General features: G+C 45.5%; 1 protein-coding gene across 4 annotated transcripts in view; it reads right to left on the reverse strand.

Moving 5' to 3' along the window:
- The window catches only part of CA5B (carbonic anhydrase 5B), a 65,501-nt gene that overhangs the window by 37,939 nt on the left and 11,005 nt on the right, over positions 1-16,557 (reverse strand). The window contains exons 1-2 of one of the 4 annotated variants that reach the window (XM_033200910.1): positions 8,174-8,335; positions 6,927-7,069 (exon numbers count right to left, since the gene is read on the reverse strand). The exons of 1 other annotated variant lie outside the window; for it this stretch is intronic. The gene's annotated coding sequence lies outside the window, so the exon portion shown is untranslated. Of the gene's footprint in view, positions 1-6,926; positions 7,070-7,148; positions 7,269-8,173; positions 8,336-16,557 lie in introns of those variants that run through there. 2 more of the 4 variants (XM_033200908.1, XM_033200911.1) reach the window with 2 other exon arrangements.

The following is a 16,557-nucleotide window of genomic DNA, read 5'->3' on the forward strand; positions in this document are numbered from 1 at the left end:
AATAATAAAACTCCGGTCTCCCACACAGTCGGCTCTGTGTGAATTACTCTTTCTCCATTGCAATTCCCCCGTCTTGGTAAATGGATTCTGTCCAGGCAGCGGTTGCAATGCCATGGTCTGTCTTTGTGCAGCAGGTAGGAAGAATCCTTTGAGCGGTTACAATAATATGAACTGAAATGGTTAAGATTAACGCTTAAAGTACACCCTTAAATTTATGCAAGAATCTAGAACCCAAGGAGCAGGAAAAATATTTGCTCAGTTACACTATACAAGAAATTCAGCCGGGTGTGGTGGCTCACGCCTGTAATCCCAGCACTTTGGGAGGCTGAGGCAGGTGGATCGTAAGGTCAGGAGATCGAGACCATCCTGGCCAACCTGGAGAAACCCTGTCTCTATGAAAAACAGAAGATTAGCCAGGCATGGTGGCACATGCCTGTAGTCCCAGCTACTCAGGAGGCTGAGGCAGGAGAATCACTTGAATCCGGGAGGTGTAGGCTGCAGTGAGCTGAGATCATGCCACTGCACTCCAGCCTGGGTGACAGAGCGAGACTCCACCTCAAAAAAAAAAAAAAAAAAAAAAAAAAATTAAACAAAACAAAAAAACAAGAAGTTGATGCTTTCTGTGACTTCAAACGGTGCAAGCTATGAAAGCTCTCTGAAAAAGCTGCTAAGTGTTATATAAATATAAGTTATTATTACTCAAATTGATTTTGTTAAAATGCTACCCATTGTATAAATGCAGAAAGCTAAGAAAATAGTCATTTTGGATGACTTTTAATATCATTTTTTGTTTTCTTTTAAAGCCAATAAATATCCCCAAACAAACAATTGCAACTAATCAGGATTCCCTCTGATAAAACTGATTTGACATTAAAATGAAATTTCAAAACCTTCTAAAAGATATAGGGAAACCTCGCGTTAACTGTGCTTCCTTTCCATTGATTTCCAGTCCTGAACTGAAGCAATACTGAGCGATTATCTCATGTCGAGCACTGTGCTTGTGTAAAGATGAAAAGATCATGCTCTTTCCCCATTCCCACAAGCTTGCAATCTACAAAGAAAAACTATTTAAACAAAGACTTCTTTTTTGTTACCTTTTCAAAAATTGTGATAAAGCATACATAATAGTTATCATTTTAACCAGCTGTAAATGTACAAATTCAGTGGCATTAAATACATTCATAATGTTGTGCAACCATCACCACCATCTGTACCCAAAACTTTTTCATCATCCCCAACATAAACTATGTACTCACTAAAGAAGAACTTCTCCTCTACCCCTTATCCCCTGGCAATCTCTCTTTTACTTTATGTCTCTGTGTATTTATTTGCCTATTCTAGGTACCTCACGTAAGTGTGATCATACAGTATTTGTCCTTCTGTGACTGGCTTATTTTACTTAGCATAATTAAACAGATATTTCTTTTCTTTTCTTTTCTTTTTCTTGAGACAGAGTCTCGCTCTGTCACCTAGGCTGGAGTGCAGTGGCGTGATCTCAGCTCACTGCAACCACCACCTCCCAGCTTCAAGTGATTCTTCTGCCTCAGCCTCCAGAGTAGCTGGGAATACAGGCGCCCGCCACCATGCCCGGCTAATTTCTGTATTTTTAGTAGAGACAGGGTTTTACCATGTTGGCCAGGCTGGTCTTGAACTCCTGACCTCAGGTGATCTGCCCGCCTTGGCGCCCCAAAGTGCTGGGATTACAGGCGTGAACCACCGTGCCTGGCCATAAACAAATATTTCTTAATCAAAGCTGGACACGATGGCGGCCTTGATTTAGTGCAATGAGAATATATGGTGCAGGGGCTCTAAGTTTCAGGAAAGGGTGGCATCTGAAAAATGTATCGTAGGAGAGAGATAATTTAACAGGGAGGCAAAGGCAGAGGGATGGACAGGGGAACCTTCCCCGATGATGAGGAGGTGGAAGGGGATGAGTAGGCCCCAAGGCCGAAGAAAACAATTAGAGTCAAAATGGGCAGAACCTTAGGTTTACTCAGTAAACAATTCCAGTGTCAGGGGAATATGGGCAAACAAGTGGAAAAGGCCTCCTTTCTTGCTCACAATCGAGTTAGAATGAGACATAGTAATTTTTGGGAGGATGATGGCAAGTACAATGCAAAGTCAACAGAAAGGATGTGTGGGCTCTGCCTTCAAAGGGAAGGTTGTGATAAGACAAGGCCAAGGGCATGGCCGCCAGCCAGGAGAGCTGTACAAACAGATGAGTGAACACACACCAGGCCAAGGCACAGGGCCCTGCACAAGAGGTTGTTAGGGGTGGGGGATGGGTCTGAGGCCTATTAGCATGGCACTCAGAGAAGTCTGGGAAATGACCCTTGACTCTGCTCCACAGAGAGCCATCCGGAAAGCACTGAGGCATGGCAAGCTGGGGCTGACGGCCAGGGCCATGGTCATGCCTTGAGGACTGCCCTGCATTCTGTAATCACACTGTCTGCACAACACCAAGGCTGGAGGCCAATGACGTCTGGCCTAGAGGAAGTTTCTCCTGTACATCCAGACTGACTCTCTAGGGCTAGGGGGCAGGACTCTCTAGGACAGAGGGCCAGACTTCACCCTCACCTTCACCCTCTCGGTCATTCTCCTCCACACTCAGTGGTAGATTGCTTGCAGCGGTCCAAAAGTCTGAACCTCTATCTGTGCCCCAGAATGGTGCTGATCTCACTGCAGGGGACCCTGACTCTGAAGATTTTCTTTTTCTCCTTTAGACAAAACAAAAACAAAAACCCGCAAACCTCAAACTGGTTTTTCTGAAAGAAAGCCAAGAGTATTTCTGAACTTCCCATCATTCCAAGTCTGCTATTAATATTTGTCAACACACTGGCCAAGCAGATGCCCTGGGGATGCAGTAGGAGGTGGGGCTAGGTGAGGATTTGAGATTAATTTGGGGAATATGAACTTCCAAGAGACTGGAAGGCTTTGGATATTATTCCATGGGTATAGGAGAAAGCAGTGATGGTTTCTGATGACTCCGACAATGGAGTACAGGATGGATGGGAGCAAGTAGAGCCAGGAAAGTCAGGGAGGAGGTGATTCCTTTAACCATCCTTCATTCAATCCATCACTCTTTTATTCTTTTTGTCATTAAGATATCAATTGAACATCTATTAAGTATGAAACATGGTTCTAGGTTCATTGGGGAAGAGAACAAAGCTCTTACCCTTGTGGAGCTCACATTTTAGTAGGGGATACAGGTAATAAACAACAAATGTAATAAACAAGTCAGTTGTAGAGACAATTTGAATATGTCCAGTAAAAAGTGGAGCAGGGTAAGATGAATTTGGAGTGCCACTTGAGAGAGGGTGTTATATTTTTAAATATATTGCTCACAGGAGGCCTCGTTAAGAAGATAAAATTCGAGCAAAGGATTGGAGGAGGTAGGGGATTAGTTACATGGCTATCTAAAGGAAGGACATTTCAGGCGTGGGGAACTGCCTGGGCAAAGATCCTGAAGTGGGCGTATGTCTGGCATATTCAAGGGATAGTAAGGAGGTCAATATGGCAGGAGTAGAGTGAACTAGGAGGAAGGCAGTAGGAGATGAGGTTCACAGGTAATGGATGACAGATGAAGACTTCTGGGCTACTGCAAGGGTTCTCTTTCTCTAAGTTAGGGTTTCTCAGTCTTGGCACTATTGACAGTTTTGATTAGATGACTCTTGGTTGTGGGGGAATGTCATGTGCATTGTAGGGCGTTTAGCAGCATCAGTATTGGCTAACATCCAATAGATGCCAGTTCCACCCTATATCAGAGTTGTTACAACAAAAAAATATCTACAGACATTGCCAGATGTCCCCTGGGGAAGGGGAATAGGACTACCACAGGTTGAAAACCACTGCTCTAAGTAAAAAGAGGAGACAATGGAGGTTTCTGAGCAGAGCAGTAACATTTTATATTTACATACAGTAATTTACATTTTTAAAAGATCACTCAGGCAGGGTGTGGTGCCTCATGCCTGTAATTCCAGCACTTTGGGAGGCCGAGGTGGGAGAAGAGGATCACTGGAGGTCAGGAGTTCGCAACCAGCCTGGCCAACATGGTGAAATCACGACTCTACTAAAAATACAAAAGTTAGCCAGGTGTGGTGGTGCATGTCTGTAATCCCAGCTACTCGGGAGGCTGAGGCAGGAGAATCGCTTGAACTCAGGAGGTGGAGGTTGTAGTGAGCACTCCAGCCTGGCGTCAGAGTGACAGAGCGAGACTCTGCCTCAAAAAAAAAAAAAAAAATCACAGCATGTCTTATTGAAAATTGCCTTGGGGAGTAGAGACCGGTAGGAACAGGAAAGAAGTAGGAAGTAGGAAAGAAGTAGGAAAACCTTTTAGGGATAATCCAAGGCTTGAACTAATCCAGAGATGTCACAGTGGACGTGGTAAGAAGTGGTTGGATTTTTGATATATCTTGAATATACAGCCCATAAGATGTGAACGAAAGGAGTTAAGGATTACTGGAAGATTTTTGGTCTACACAACTGGAAAGATAAAGTTACCATAAACTGAGATAGGGGAGACAGTGGGAGAAACAGGTTTTGGGTGGGAAATAAGTAGGTCAGGTTTAAGCATGTGGAGTTTGAAGTGAAACTCCAATAATCCGAGTGAGAGAATATGAAGCACCGAACTGGGCAGTGACAGTAGAGTTGGACAGGGTGCTTGGTATTCAAGAGACAGCCATTGTGATTTTTAAAATGTAGGGTCTGTCACTCAGTTAAAGGAGAATAAAAGGAAGAACTGAAGGAAGACCTTATTTAATAGCTGGAGTGATGCTGGCAGTAGGACGAGGATGAATCCCTGTACAGAAAAATATAACTTGTCGGGCTGGGCACAGTGGCTCACATCTGTAATCCCAGCACTTTGGGAGGCCGAGGCAGGTGGATCAAGAGGTCAGGAGTTCAAGATCAGCCTGGCCAAGATGGTGAAACCCCATTTCTACTAAAAATACAAAAATTAGCCGGGCGTGGTGGCAGGCGCCTGTACTCGGGAGACTGAGGCAGAGAATTGCTTGAACCCAGGAGGTGGAGGTTGCAGTGAGCTGAGATAGTGCCACTGCATTCCAGCCTGGGCGACAGAGCGAGACTGACTCAAAAAAAAAAAAAAAAAATAGAATCTGTCATGAGAAACAGGGAAGAGAAAGATGATGGCAGGTCATACCTCTAATCAAATTGGATGGTTTTTTTTTTTTTTTTTGAGACAAGGTCTCCGGGTCAGGTGCAGAGACTCACACCTGTAATCCCAGCACTTTAGGAGCCGAGGAGGGTGGATTACTTGATGGCAGGAGTCCCAGAGCAGCCTGGCCAACATAGCAAAACCCCATCTCCACTAAAAATACAAAAATTAGCCGTGCATGGTGGTGCAAGCCTATAAGCCCATCTACTCGGGAGGCTGAGGCAGGAGAATCACTTGAACCCAGGAGGCAGAGGTTGCAGTGAGCCGAGATCGCGCCACTGTACTCCAGGCTAGGTGACAGGGCAAAACTCCGTCTCAAAAAAAAGAAAAAGAAGAAGGAGATGGGGTCTCTGTTACCCACGCTAGAGTACAGTGGCATGATCTTGGCTCACTGTACCCTCTGCCTCCCACACTCAAGTGATCCTCCCACCTCAGCCTCCCAAGTAGCTGGGACCACAGGTGTACCACCACGTCCAGCTAATTTTTGTATTTTTGGTAGAGATGAGGTTTCGCCATGTTGTCCAGGCTGGTCTTGAACTCCTGGCCTCAAACGATCCACCCGCCTCAGCTTCCCGAAGTGCTGGGATTACAAGCGTACAGGCGTGAGCCACGGCGCCCAGCCCGCTAATCATATTGGATTTAAGGTGTCAATGGGACAGCTGAGAGGAAAGGTCTAGGAGAGAGTTGGCAACAGAGCTCTGGTGCTCAGGAGCGGTCAGGAAGCTACAGATAGAAAGAGAATCCCCTACTCCCAGCAGTTACAGGTGTATCAAGGGAGACTCACAAAAAGGAGCCATGAAGGATGCTGAGACTGAGAACAAACAGTCAAAGGCAATCAAGGAAGGAACAGAGCTTGGAAGGTCCAGGTGAGGAGGTTCCAGGAAAATCCAAGTAAACAGAAATTCAATTTAGCTAATACTAGATTGCAATACCTATAACAACACATAAGGTTATTTTTGTTCAGGCCTAAGGTCTATCCTCTCTGTTAAATTAAAAGTTATAGTTTATTAAGAGTTGGTTATTTAAACTTACTCACTGCATTCATAAAACCCAAGTTTGTGAAACCAAAAATAATGTTTAACCATCAAACACAGCACGTAACAATCAACTAATACCATACATTACTGTATTTCATGGAGAATCTGTCCATACCTAAGTTTGTCCATAAAGATGGGTCCCTGGGCTCGATGGACTACAGGGGAGCTTTCTGTGTTATATGCTCTTTGCCATCACTGAAGATTTATGTATATCCTCGGATTTTGCTAACCTGCCCCTTAGCTGTTTTCCAGACTTAGAAATGTGTGGAAACAAAGATTCTGAAAGCCCTCAATGAATCATTCATAAATCTTGTATTTATTAAACGACAAGTAGCTTGAACTCTGCCTGATTAAGCCATTCATATGTAGGCAAAACAGAAAAAAAAAAAATGTACTCTGACTAAAGGTTACAATTACATTGGAAAAAGTTCCTTCATTCTCAACAGATTGACCCTTCCTTTGATCACCTCTTGATTTCAAAAGGAAACAAGCCTTTTTGCAATTCCCAAATTAGAGATTATGTTGCAATATCTTGACTGAGAAAGCTCAGCTTCCCCCTCTCACCCACTTCTTCCCTGGGAGCATGATTCCAATGTGTGGTAGCCAAAGGTTTCAAAATATGTTTCTAATAATTGCCCAGTGCCACCAATGAGATGAAATGCATTTTCCCCTTTCCGTCCAATTTCCCAAATATTCATATTCATTCATTCACTCACAATTCATTCAACCTTTACTGCGTTCCAATTGTGAGTGGTTGTAGCTTTTTGCCTGGCTCCAGGGAGAAGAGGGCAGGTGTGTACAGGCACAGAGAACGGTGCCCTTGCTGCTTTTGGCATTTCAGTGAATTCCAACCCTGGTGCTGAGGTTAAAAAAAAAAAAAAAGTACCTGAGTAAAAACTATTCCTAGAAAGCTTTATGGTTTTCCACTTCCAACATACCCAAGAAGAGTGGCCACTCCTGAGGGATGTGCAGGGACAATTCAAGGGTATGCTCTGGGGTAGCTTCTCTCACCACAGAAATAGGGCTACTTGTCTCCATACTCCAGCAAGACTTTTAAACAGCAGAGTGATGGCCAGATTATCAGTAAAGGAAGAATGGGAAGCAGAAAGCAATGCGGTTTTCACTGGTTAAGAGAGAACAAATTCTTTTCAAACTAAAGTGTACATATCATCAACTCCCCATGTCTCTCAAACTCTCTCAGTGAAAATACACCTGAGGGAAGGGCACTGACACCAATATTAACCAATTGCCACAAGCCTCAGGGCAGAAGCATTTAACATTGAATGCCACAAGAATCACGAAAACCAACACGGTTTGTATTTGCAGGTTCCTCTCCTTCAGCTTTAGGGCTGAGCACAAAACAAAAAGGCCAGAAGGAACTGCAGAGCGAAGAAGACTCAGATTTGCCCGCATGGCACAATTGTGATGCTGATCCCCTATCTTGGGGGTGGGTGGCTGCGTCTCTCCACAGCCCCTAGCATAGTGGGCAGTGCGGCTACAATGCAGATCTGAGGGAGTCCCAGTTTACTGCGCCTCGGTTTCTGGAACCGCAACCTCAGATTTGTTGCCCTTACCCCCGTCTCTAGCTATTCACAGCATGCTGGACTTTCTAGAGTTATTTGGATTCAACCAACCTTGGCAACGCTACCTACCAAGGAACTGCCCTCGCCCACCCCCTTTTCTCTAGAACAGCTATTATCGCGTCCTGTGCAAAGAACCTTAAAGGATGACAGTCGTTTGGTAACTCCCATAGTGGAGGAAGAGGGCTAGGGTGGGGGAGTTCGATACCCCATTAGGCCCCAGTACTCCGGGGCGCCCTGCCGGGACCCAGACAGTACTCGCAGGATCAACAGCTCTCCTAGCTCCGAAACTCGGTGGGGCAGGGAGTCGTGGGAAGAATCTCGGCCCTGTCTGGATCGGCCTGCCCCTTGTCGCCCCACTCCTCTCGGCCACCCGTCCTTACCTGAGCGTCTCTCCAGATCACGAACCTAGCCGCTCGCTAGTCTCCGGGGATCCGCAGCTTGCACGCCAGCCGATCAGAGCTACGCCCCCTCGTGCCCTGTTACGCCCCACATACTAGGGCCGCGCCCCTCAACCGAGGCCACGCCCCCACCTGGCAGATCCACGCCCCACTACATCCGCACGTACCGCCCTGGTCACGCCCGCCCAAACCGTGCCAGTCTCTGCCCTCCACCCTGGCCGCACCCCTTTAGCTACAGCCACGCCCCTCTCGCCCGGGCCACGGCCCCATCCACCCCTGCTCCCTCCTGACCACGCCTCTAAGCTCCGCCTGGGCTCGTCCCTCTAGCCTGGGCCACGCCTCTGAGCCCCGCTCTGGCCCCGCCCCCGAATCCCCCCGCGGGACCACTCCTCCCTCCTCCTGCTAGCCGCTGGCCGCATTTGTGGATCGAAACTAGACCTGAGGCTTTAGAGCCTTATCTAAAAAGTGACTTTCCCTCGGTTCCTCCCATCTCCAAACACCACGACTTTATGTGCTGGGAACAGGTGACTCAGTAGGGAAACAAACAATGCACATGTCCTTTCCCGCTAGTTTTCATGTCTAATTTACCCGAGTTTCTTTAAGCCAGTTTTTATATCCTCTGAACTCGAACTGTGGACCCGTGTTCCTTCCAGCCCAATTTTCTTTTCTTTTTTTTTTTTTTTTTTTTTGAGACGGAGTCTCGCTCTGTCGCCGGGCTGGAGTGCAGTGGCCGGATCTCAGCTCACTGCAAGCTCCACCTCCCGGGTTCACGCCATTCTCCTGCCTCAGCCTCCTGAGTAGCTGGGACTACAGGCGCTGCCACCACGCCCGGCTAGTTTTTTGTATTTTTAGTAGAGACGGGGTTTCACCGTGTTAGCCAGTATGGTCTCGATCTCCTGACCTCGTGATCCACCCGTCTCGGCCTCCCAAAGTGCTGGGATTACAGGCTTGAGCCACCGCGCCCGGCCCCAGCCCAATTTTCATATCCTCTAAAGCAGAACCGTGGATGTGTTCCTTCTAGCCTCTTAGCCGACCTTAAATGCTAGGCAGATGAGTGGAAAAAACAGAATTCCTCTACTGCCTGATGTCTCCTCCAGATGGCCTTTCCTAGGCACCCAGTGACCCGTTGCTGCTGAGGGCCCGTGAAGACATCACCCCCGCTTTGTGCTTTGAGATTCCTCTGCTATCCTTCTTCCCTCCATTTACAACTCTGGGTCCACGTGCAAAATGTGAAGAAGCTATAACCAGCTTTCTTCCCCTGTGTACATACATCTCTGCCTCATTCATGCAAATTTCATTTATCGAGTACAAGCTCCCCTGACAAATAAGACAAACCTCAAGGAGCTTACAGTCTGAAGTTGCCCCCAACTTGGGTTTGGATGAGAAAATTGGGGAAGATGTGGCAAAAGGTTAATAGGTGGAAAAGGAGTTGGTAATCTCAGGTCTTCTTGACCCCATTAGTAGGAATATTTTGGGGTAGTAAACATAGGAAGTCACTTTTATAGTATTTAGTACATTTCTTTACACAGTAAATTATCAATAAATCTTAACTGAATATCTACTCTTCCACATGTATAGAAAGATATAATTTGCCCCCTTTGTAGAAGTAAAATTTGCTACTTATATTGCTTCATATGCCAATAATAAAGATTTTATAATCACACAGTTCTTTTTTCTTCTCTTCCCACCCTCCCTTGCATTTCTGGCTTGAAGACAGTGAGAATATTCAAAATGTTGGGCTAGAAAGAACACAGAGAAAAGAATAACTTTCAACAGAACACTTTCATTATGCTCACCCTGACCCTGAGAACTCTGCTTCATTTATAAAATGTTTCAACTGTCAGTCATTTTTTGCCTGAAAAATGAATCCACAGAAATTGGTCCAAATACAGCCTATATAAATTACTGAGTGATCTTTATACAAGTAGTTCTGCCTCACCGTCTTCCACAAATGATTTGAGGCAGCTTACTAAAATATAGACATTACTAGATTTAAAAAATAGGGGAAGGAACCAAGGAAAGGAGAGCTTAATGGAAGGAGAATGATGTGGCCAATGATAAGATTAACATTTAAGTTTGCACTCCATCAGATCCAGACAGTTGTCAGAATTAGACCAGAAATTTGACCCTAGCTAAGCCATAGAAAAGAGGAAATAGCAATCATTTTGAGGTTTTTACTGTTCATAAGATAAAAACTGGCTTTTTTTTCTTTTTTTTTTTGAGACACAGTTTCACACTTGTTGCCCAGGGTGGAGTGTAATGGTGCGATCTCAGCTCACTGCAACCTCCGGCCCTCGGGTTTAAGCGATTCTCCTGCCTCAGCCTCCTGAGTAGCTGGGATTGCAGGCATGCACCACCATGCCCGGCTAATTTTGTATTTTTAGTAGAGATGGGGTTTCTCCATGTTGGTCACGCTGGTCTTGAACTCCCGACCTCAGGTGATCCACCCGCCTCGGCCTCCCAAAGTACTGGGATTACAGGTGTGAGCCACCACACCCGGCCTTTTTTTCTTTTTTCTTTTTTTTTTTTTGAGGCAGAGTCTCGCTCTGTCGCCCAGGCTGGAGTGCAGTGGCCAGATCTCAGCTCACTGCAAACTCCACCTCCTGAGTTTACGCCATTCTCCTGCCTCAGCCTCCCAAGTAGCTGGGACTACAGGCGCCCGCCACCTCGCCCGGCTAGTTTTTTGTATTTTTTTAGTAGAGACGGGGTTTCACCGTGTTAGCCAGGATGGTCTCGATCTCCTGACCTCGTGATCCACCCGTCTCGGCCTCCCAAAGTGCTGGGATTACAGGCTTGAGCCACCACGCCCGGCCTTCTTTTTTTTTTAAACGGAGTTTCACTCTTGTCGCCCAGGCTGGAGTGCAATGGCGCGATCTCAGCTCACTGCAACCTCTGCCTCCAGGGTTCAAGCGATTCTCCTGCCTCAGCCTCCTGAGTAGCTGGAATTACAGGCACCTGCCACCATGCCCAGCTAATTTTTGCATTTTAGTAGACACGGGGATTTCACCATGTTGGCCAGGCTAGTCTCGAACTCCTGGCCTCAGGTGATCCACCTGCCTCGGTCTCCCAAAGTGCTGGGATTACAGGCGTGAGCCACCGTGCCCGGCTGTTTTGTTTTTATAGAAGCAGTTTTTCTTGAATTTTAGTCCTGAGAGAAATACAGTTTCCTCATAAAGATGATGTAGTGAGCCTAGTGGGAACTATCTATGTGTCATAAGGAGTGACACCCAAATCCCGTCAATGGAAACTATTGGCACAATCACAAAGCACAGTGCATTAAATCAATTCTACGAATTGGCCAGGCACAGTAGATCACACCTGTAATCCCAGTACTTTAGGAGGCTGAGGTGGGAGGATTGCATGAGCCCAGGAGTTAGAGACCAGCCTGGACAACATGGTGAAATCCCATCTCTACAAAATTAGCTGAGTGTGGTAGTATATGCCTGTAGTCCCAGCTACTCGGGAGGCTGAAGTGAGAGAATCACCTGAGCCTAGGGAGGCTGAGGCTGCAGTGAGCCATGATCACACCACTGCACTACAGCCTGGGCAACAGACTGAGATCCTGTTTCAAAAAAAAAAAAAAATTCCATGAACCATCAACATATTTCTGTTCACTTGAATACACAAGCCCTCAATGGTCTGGCTTAATCCAGGGTAGTATTTAGATCATCTTTCCTCAGGATGGCAAACAGGTTTCAACTCACATGTTAACTCTGAACTATTTGTAGTAGCTGCCTGAACAACTATGTTGAGAAGTTTGGGGTCTTTGTCCAGGCTCAGAAAGAAAAAGTTCTGTACTCAGTTAACAATGCTGTGGGTGTAGGATAGGTAAGTGGTTGCATGCAATAACCTACCTGGTACCTCTGCTTTGTAGAAATAGAGGTCTTGCATGTAGAACTTTTGTGCAGTCACTCAAAATCAACAATTCTCATGGTCGGGTGCGGTGGCTCACACCTGTAATCCCAGCACTTTGGGAGGCTGAGGCGGGTGGATCACCTGAGGTCGGGAGTTTGAGAACAGCCTGACCAAGCTGGAGAAACCCCATCTCTATGAAAAATAGAAGATTAGCCAGGCATGGTGGCACATGCCTGTAATCCCAGCTACTTGGGAGGCTGAGGCAGGAGAATCGCTTGAACCCAGGAGGCAGAGGTTGCAGTGAGCCGAGATTGTGCCATTGCATTCCAGCCTGGGCAACAAGAGTGAAACTCTGTCTCAAAAAAAAAAAAAAAAAAAAAATTTCTCACCACAGGGTTTTTGATATATGTCAGAGAGTAGAGAGTTCCAGGTCCCTTTCTCACTCTGATCCACCCATACTGGTCTTCCCATGTTCATTCCTGTCTCTGAACATTTTCTTTTGTTGTTCCCATTGTTTGGACCACTCTTTACTCAGATCTTTACATGGCTGCAGTTTTCTCATTATTCAGTACTTAGCTAAAATGTCACCTCTTTAGATATGTTTTTCCTGACAACTATATCTGAAGTTGTATCCAGAGCCTCTCAATCTGCACTGTGCCCAGAGATCACCCAAAGATCATGTTACAATGTAGACTCTGATGCAGTGGCTCTGCGATGTGACTTGAGATTCTAGATTTCAAGCACGCTGCCAGGAGATGCAATTCTGAGGTTCTATAAGACACTCTGAGGCTGAGCACGGTGGCTCACGCCTGTAATCCCAGCACTTTGGGAGACCAAAGTGGGTAGATCACCTGAGGTCAGGAGTTTGAGACTGGCATGGCCAACATGGCGAAACACCATCTCTACTAAAAATACAAAAATTAGCTGGGCATGGTGGTGGGTGCCTGTAATCCCAGCTACTCAGGAAGATGAGGCAGGAGAATCACTTGAACCCAGGAGGCAGAGGTGGCAGTGAGCCGAGATCATGCCATTGCACTCCAGCCTGAGCGACAGAGCAAGACTTCGTCTCAAAAAAAAAAAAAAAAAAAAAAAAAAGACACTTTGAGTAACAGCTTCACCTCTCCATCTCTATTACCTATTTTATTTTCTTCATAGTGTTTCTCAGTATTCAAAATTATTTGATTATTTGTTGGTTGGTTGGTTGTTTACTATAATGTAAATTCCCTAAGAGCAGGGACTCTGACCAATTTGTTCCACTTTGTACTCCTGGCAGTTAACACAGTACCTGGGGCATCAGAAAATGCCCTTTAAATATCGTTAAATGAATAATTTTATGATTCATTAATTCCTTTATCTGTTCAGTGACTGCTTAGTTATATGGCAGGAATTAACTATAAATGATAGAAGGCAGTGCTACTTAAGTGCTAGCCTATGAACTGCTAGGTACTCTGGTTCAAGCTGAGATAAGCTTGAACTAGAATGTAAATCTGATATGTCATTAAGCACGGTGGTCATTTAGGATGCCATGTTTTTCTTTTTTTCTTTTGTTTTTTTTTTTTGAGACAGAGTTTCACTCTTGTTGCACAGGCTGGTATGCAATGGCTGATCTCAGCTCACTGCAACCTCCACCTCCCAGGTTCAAGTGATTCTCCTGCCTCAGCCTCCTGAGTAGCTGGGATTACAGGCATGCAACACCATGCCCAGCTAATTTTTTGTATTTTTAGTAGAGATGGGGTTTCATCTCGTTGGTCAGGCTGGTCTTGAACACCTGACCTCAGGTGATCCACCTGCCTGGGCCTCCCAAAGTACTGGAATTACAGACATGAGCCACCGCACCTGGCCAGGATGCCATATTTTTTCATAGCCAGGCTTTCTTGATCTGATTAGTAGGATATTTCTGGGCAGCAAACACAGGAAGCCATATTTATAGTACTTACTACAGTCTTTTACACAATCTTCACTGTTTGTACGCCCTTTTTACTTGTGTATACAGCTACACTTTTTTTCCCCTCATAGCAGCAAGATTTGCTACATATAATTCTTCATCTGCCAGCAATAGAGATTTTACTTTCATTTTTTTAAACAGTAAAGATTTTAGAATCACATATTAGTTCCCTTCTTTTCCCACCTTCTGTTCTATTTCTGCCTTAAAGACAGTGGGAACATTCACAAAGTTGAGCTAGAAGGAGCACAGAGAAAAGAACAATTTTTCAACAAAACATTTTTATTCAGTTCACCCTGACCCTGAGAATTCTGCCTCATTTATAGAAAATGTTTCAAATGTAAGACATTTCTTGCCTGAAAACAGAAACAAAAATTGGGACCAAATATGGTTTAAGTTACTGTGTTCATTTTTATGTAGTTAGCAACAGCTTATCTTCTTCTACAAATGATTTGAGGCAGTTTACAAAATTAAAGACAATACTGGATAAAAAGCTGAAGGAACCAAGGGAAGGGAAGTTTAAAGAAAAGAGAGTAATGAAGCCAATGATAAAATAAACAAGTCACCAAGCCTGAACTTTTTCCTTCTTAGCACAGAGGAAAACGTTCTTGTTAAAGGTGGGCCAGAGATTTGACTCTAAGCTTCTGAATGCCCATAGCAAGAGAGAATGACCATCATTTTAAGGTTTACCAGTGTTGATAATATGTGTGTGTGTGTGTGTGTGTGTCTGTGTGTGTGTGTGTGTGTGTGTGTATTTGAGACAGTCTTGCTCTGTTACCCAGGCTGGAGTGCAGTGGTGTCATCGTGGCTCACTGCAACCTCCTCCTCCTGGGTTCGAGGGATTGTCGGGCCTCAGCCACCTGAGTAGCTGGGACTACAGGCACACGCCACCATGCCTGGCTAATTTTTTTTTTTCTTTTAGTAGAGATGGGGTTTTACCATGCTGGCCAGGCTGGTCTTGAACTCCTGACCTCAGGTAATCCACCTCAGCCTCCCAAAGTGCTAGGATTACAGGTGTGAGCCACTGCACCCAGCCCAGTGTTCATAAAATAAAAGCCAGAGTTTTGTTTGCTTGTTTGATTGATTTCGAGAACTACAGTTTTTCTTGATTTTCAGTGCCAAAAGAAACCCTGAATCCTCATAAAGATGAGGTTGTGAGCTAAGTGGGAAATAAGTGTCCTAAAGAATTACACACAGTTTCCTTCAATGTAAGCTATTGTTACAATCACAAAGCACAGTCCATTAAGTCAATTCTATGACTATCCAAACTTTCCTGTTCAACTCCAAAGACTGTACACACATCAGGAATTGTTGGGAGAAAAGCTGAGTGTTGGGAGAAGCTGATGCAGGACTTGTATGTCTGACATAATGTAAAAGAGTCTTGGAACATGTCTGGGGTCCAGGGTCTAAAACCCCTTGTGGCCTTCGGAACACCAAGCTCTGTGCTAAAGGGTGGAAGGCTACCCTGACGCACCATAATCTAAGCCCAGGGCATAAAACCCCTCGTGCTTGGATAGAATCCAGGACTCAGAGCATAAAACCGCTCATGGCCTCTGGAACGTGTCTAGACTTCCTGGCTCCTTGCTCCTTGCTCTCCCAGGATCGATTGTATCTTGAGTTAAAAGAACCTGGTCTCCATTATCTCAAGTAGCAGAGCATATGCTAAACCATCACAGCTGTATGTAAATCATGTGCTTAATGCAATGCTCCCTTTCAACCCCACATTCTCATCATCTGTTTCTTTGATCGTCAATAAATAGTCTGGGCTTCCAGAGCTCGGGGCCTTCGCAGCCTCCATACTTTGCGATGGCCCCCTGGTCCCACTTTCTCTCTCAAACTGTCTTTTCTCATTCCTTTGAGTCTGCCAGACTTCGTCTCCCCCACAATCTGGTGTTGGGTCTGATCACCCCAACAGCGAATGGTCTGGATTTTATTTTATTTTTTTTTGAGACAAGTCTCGCTCTGTCTCCCGGGCTGGAGTGCAGTGGCCGGATCTCAGCTCACTGCAAGCTCCGCCTCCCAGGTTTACGCCATTCTCCTGCCTCAGCCTCCCGAGTAGCTGGGACTACAGGCGTCCGCCACCTCGCCCGGCTAGTTTTTTGTATTTTTTAGTAGAGACGGGGTTTTACCATGTTAGCCAGGATGGTCTCAAGCTCCTGACCTCGTGATCTGCCCGTCTCGGCCTCCCAAAGTGCTGGGATTACAGGCTTGAGCCACCGCACCCGGCCAAGTCTGGATTAATCCATGGTAGCATTTAGATTATTATTCCCCAGCATGGCAAGTAGGTTTAAATTTGCATGTCAACTCTGATCCATTCATATTAGCTGCCTAAATAAACTGTGTTGTGAAGTTCTGTGACTGAGTCCATGCTCAGAAGGAAAATGTTCTGTGATTGATTAACAACGTTTATCGTGGGTACAAGATGGGTGAGTGGCTACCTACAACAACCTATGTGACATCTTTGATTCGTAGGAATGGAGACCTTGCATGCAGGTCTTTTATAGTCCTATCAAAACAACATTTCTCCTTACAGCACACTTGATAACTATCACTTGGTAGAGAATTCAAG

This window comes from Trachypithecus francoisi, unplaced genomic scaffold (genome assembly GCF_009764315.1).
Source record: "Trachypithecus francoisi isolate TF-2019V2 unplaced genomic scaffold, Tfra_2.0 Lachesis_group6, whole genome shotgun sequence".
Classification (NCBI taxonomy): Eukaryota; Metazoa; Chordata; class Mammalia; order Primates; family Cercopithecidae; genus Trachypithecus; species Trachypithecus francoisi.